Consider the following 5,019-nt stretch of genomic DNA (forward strand, 5'->3'; position numbering starts at 1 on the left):
ACCAACACCCTGAGGAAAGGGCCGCGGGACGGGTGAGTGTCTCGGCGAACGTTCGTGGGTGGGACCCAGGTGCCCCCCTGTGGATGTGGAACATAAGTGGATTCCTCGCGTGTAGGGAGAGCACATGGTGAGAGCTAGCCGCTCACCAGGTGCGTGGGTAACGTAATGGAGTCCTCCCGTGTGGGACAGTAAGTGGATTACTCCCATATAGGAAAGTAATTGGATTCTTCCCGTGTGGGAAAGCACGTGGATTCTTCCGACGTAGGAAGTGCACGTGTTTGAGAGCTAGCTGCCTCACCTACGCGCGAGTAACGTGTGATTGTTTTCCTCCCGTTAGGGAAGCTCAAGTATTACTAATTAATCACATTCCTCCGGAAAGGGAAGTTCAATTCATTGCGACTAAACAATAAATTCGGAATAAATTCTATAAATTCTATATAAAACTCAGGCTTTCCTTTCCCGACCTCTCTCTCTCTCTATCTCGCCGCGCAGATTACTGAATGAACTCGTCCCCGGGAGACGGTTGACACTCCCCAGCCACCATGGGCCTTTCCATCTTTCCATCAGGCCGCCCTGTAATCAATCAATAGCATTAATCACGGACAGAGCATTATGTGCTTTGGAGAACACGAAAGAGTTAGAAGATACGAAACCCCCTCCTTGTCACCCCACTCACACACCTTGGGGAGTTACAACCAAGTGAGTAATTACCTCTGTAGGTCCATTTCTCACAGTGCTATGCACTTAATAAACACCAAAATTTGATTGACTAATCAGAAGGACCTGGGTTCTAATCCCAGCTCTGCCACTTGTCTGCTGTGTGACCTTGGGCAAGCCACTTAACTTCTCTGTGCCTCAGTTCCCTCATTTGTAAAATGGGAACTAAGACCAGGATCCCCATGTTCGACAGGGACTGCCCTACCCGATTAGCTCGTGTCTGCCCCAGCACTTAGTTCAGTGCCTGGCACAGAGTAAGCGCTTAACAAATAGCATGAGAAGAATGACTCTGTCAGTATAAAATCTGTTGGTGTGTAGAGAATAGTCCTGTTCATAGAATTACCCACTTTTAGTATTGGTATTTTCATTATTATTTGGTAGAATTATTAAAACTTTGGCATTTGTTAAGCACTTATTTACCAAGCACTGTATGACGCACTGGAATAGAAGCAAGATAAACAGGTCAGACACAGTCCCTGACCTACATGGGACTCACCAGTCTAAAGGAAACGGAAAAAAGGTATTTGGGGGATTTTTTAAGGTATTTGTTTGTTAAGCACGTACTATGCCCCAAGCACTGTGCTAAGTCTTGGGCAAGCTAATCATGGATATTTAATCCCTATTTCACAGATGAGAAAACTTGACAGCCGGAGGCAAGGTAATGTGGGGAGAGGTTGGAGGGCTTCAAATAAAATGTCTCCTACGGGAAAGAAGACAAGACATGAAACCACGAAACGAGGCCTCTCATCTTGGCTTCGCTAGCTCTGTGTGACCTTGGTCAAGTCACTTAACTTTTCTGGGCCTTGGTTTCCTCACCGGTAAAATGGGGATAATAGCAGATAAAAGCCCTGCCTTGCTCTCCCTCTCTCTTCTGAGACGAGCGTGGAACGGGGACTATGTCTGAGTGGTATTTGTTAAATGCTTACTTTGTGCCTGACACTGTTCTAAGCGCTGGGGTAGATAGAAGGTAATCAAGTTGGACAATATCCATGTACCACATAGAACTAATTTTACAGATGAGGCAACTGAGCTACAGAGAAGTGAAGTGATTTGCCCAAGGTCACACAGCAGACAAGTAATGAAACCAGGATTAGAACTTTAGTCCTTTTGACTCCCGGGCTGCTTAGCAAATAGTGAATGTTTAACAAATACCACAATTATTCTTACTCAAAAGGTAATCTGGGGCCATATATTTGCCACACTTATGTTCTGTCTTCCCCAGTGCTCAGTACAGTTCTTAGCACATAATAAGTGCTTAACAAATACCATAATTATTATATCATCCTCAACATCAATGTTATTTTTTGAGCACTTAATGTTGGCGCCTGGGAGAGTACATTATAACAGAGGTGGTAGACAAATTCCCAGTCCACGACGAGATTACCGTCTAGAGGGGGAGATAGACATGAACATAAATAAATAATTTATAATATCAAATTTATAGATGTGTTTGTAAGTAGTAAGGGCTGCCCAGAGGTCACAGATTTGAAGGCTTAGACAACGAAGAAGGGAGAGGGAGGTGGGGAAAAGAGGGAGCAATCAGGGAAGGCCTCTTGGAGGAGATCTGCTTTCAGTAAGGCTTTGAACGTGGCGAGAGTGGGGGTCTGGAGGGGGAGGGAGTTCCAGATGAGGGGAAAGATGTGGGAAAGGGGTCGGCGGTGAGGTAGATGAGATCGGGGCACAGTGAGTGGCCTGGTGCGAGAGGAGCAGTGTGCAGGCTGGACTGCAGTAGGAGACTCATGAGGTGAGGTACGGTGGGACGAGTTGACTACATGTTTTAAAGCCAAAGGTGAGGAATTTCTGCTTGATTCAGAGGTGGGTGGGCAACCACCGGAGGTTCCTGAGGAGTGAGGAAACATGGCCTGAAAGTTTTTGTAGAAAAATGATCCGTACAGCAGGTTGGAGTATGGATTGAACTACGGGAAGACGGGAAGCAGGGAGGTCAGCAAGAAGGCTGATGTAGAAGTCAAGGCCGGGTGAATAGTAAGGTCCCAGAGGCTGACCTTGCGGGAAGGGGGCTGGGGCAGGGAGATAACGTGAGTCTCGGCCTCAGCAGTGTAGGACGGAAACTCACCATTCAGGTTTTCAAAAGAGACCCGTGAGAGCAATCCACCCAGCCATACAGCCATCAATCAATCAATCGTACTTATTGGTTGGTTCTGTGAGCCCGTTGTGGGCAGAGATTATCTCAATATGTTGCCGAATTGTACTTTCCAAGCGCTTAGTACGGTGCTCTTCACAGATTAAGGGCTCAATAAATACGATTGAATGAATAAATGCTTGCCGTTATGCTTGCCAAATGCTTGTGGAAAGCTTTGGGACATGGGACAACCTGATTACCTTGCACCTACCCCTGCGCTTAGAGCAGCGGCTGGCTGCTTAACAAACACCATTTGTTAAGCTGCTTAGTAAGCGCATAACAAACACCATTAGTAGTAGTACAAGTAATAGTAGTACTAAACTACTTCTATTGTTACCTCAATTTTTCTGGTTTCCTCACTCCTCTTAAGTGAATATCGTCCAGGGGAGGATCCCAGGGTCAGGGATTACAGAGAAGACCGAAGAAGCAGCCAAAAGCTCTTCTTTTGAACTGGACCGTCAGCTCTCCTTCTCCTCTTCCCCACTGGCTCGGCCTCCTTCCTCTCCGCCAGCTCTCCCCTTCTCCATCATCTCTCCCTTTCACCTCCACCACCGACTTTCCCTTTCCTCGTTCCCACCAGCTCTCCCACCTACCTCCCCTCCAGCTCACCTGCTTCATTCCACGGCCAGCTCTCTCTCTCCCCTTCACCAGCCCCCGCCCGGTCCCCCCAAAAGTCCAATGAACGACAGCACTATGTCCAGGTTCGTCGTCCTGGGCCTGTTAAACTGCCCCGAGATGCAACCCCTCCTCTTTGCCATTTTCCTGTGCATCTACCTGGTAGCCGTGCTGGGCAATGGTTTCATCGTGGCTGCAGTTTCTCTCAGCGCGGCCCTACACATGCCCATGTACCTCCTGCTGCTGACCCTGGCCCTGGTGGACGTCGTGTGCACCTCCTCCATCGTCTCCAAAATGCTGGAGACCACGCTGGAGCTCTGGAAGACCATCTTCTATGGCAGCTGCATGGCCCAGCTTTTTTTCCCCTGGCCCCTGGGAGCCGAGGTGGTCCTCTTCACCGCCATGGCCTATGACCGCTAAGTGGCCATCTGATTCCCTCTACTCCACTCCGCCATCATTGGCCGGGGAACATACACCGCCCTCCTCACCGCCGTCCTCCTCATCGCCGTCACAAACGCCTGGGTGCACACGGGCCTCATTTTCCGGCTTACCTTCTGCAGGCGGATGCCATCAACCACTTCTTCTGTGAAATCCCTGCCCTGCTGGCCCTCTGCTGCAGCCTCGTCCGGGCCAATGAGATGATGGTCTTCGTGGCCGACATTACCCTGGACATGGGGGACTTCCTGCTGACCTGCCTCTCCTACGGCTTCATCGTGGCCGCCATCCTCCACATCCAGACGGCAGAGAGCAAGAGGAAGGCCTTTCCACCTGCTCCTCCTACCATTTCGTGTTCTCCCTCTACTACTCCCCCGTCATCTACACCTACATCCAACCCGACTCCTACTCCGTTTACAGGGACAAGGTGGTGGCGGTCATGCTGACCCTAAACCCCATTATCTACAGCCTCTGCAACAGAGAGATCCAGGCGGGTGTCTGGAAGGTCTTCTCCTCCCTGAAGCGCTGACAATAATGATAATGATTATTATCATTATTATCATTATTATGGTACTCGTTGAGAGCTTACTGGGTTCTGAGCGCTGTTCTAAATTCCGGGATAGATAAATGTTGATCAGGTTGGATGGGGTCCCTGTCCCACATGGGGCTCACGCTCTTAATCTCCATTTTACAGATAAGGAACTGAGGCCCAAAGAAGTGAAGTGACTTGGCCAGGGTCACACAGCAGACATGAGCTAGATCTAGGATTAGAACCCATTCTTCCAACTCCCAGGGCCGGGCTCTATCCACTAAGCTACACTGCTTCTCTGCTTCTCTCGCCAATGAGAAGCGAGGTTATCTCCTCCACCTCCCACTCCAGTAATAATAATAATAATGATAATAATACTGATGATGGTAGTTTTTAGGTACTTATTATGTACCAGGCACCATACTAAATGTTGGGGTGGATACAAATAAAGTCTCTGTCCCACTTGGTGCTCATAGTCTCAATCCCCATTTTACAACTGAGGTTACTGAGGTCCAGAGAATATAATACTAATAACTGTGGTGTTTGGTAAACCCTTCCTATGTCCTAGGCACTGAACTAAGCG

General features: G+C 48.8%; 1 pseudogene; it reads left to right on the top strand.

The window, feature by feature from the left end:
• The first annotated feature begins 3,535 nt into the window (after nt 1-3,535).
• LOC119921800 lies at nt 3,536-4,436 on the top strand (annotated as a pseudogene).
• Nucleotides 4,437-5,019: the final 583 nt, after the last annotated feature.

This window comes from Tachyglossus aculeatus, unplaced genomic scaffold (assembly GCF_015852505.1).
Source record: "Tachyglossus aculeatus isolate mTacAcu1 unplaced genomic scaffold, mTacAcu1.pri SUPER_30, whole genome shotgun sequence".
Lineage (NCBI taxonomy): Eukaryota > Metazoa > Chordata > Mammalia > Monotremata > Tachyglossidae > Tachyglossus > Tachyglossus aculeatus.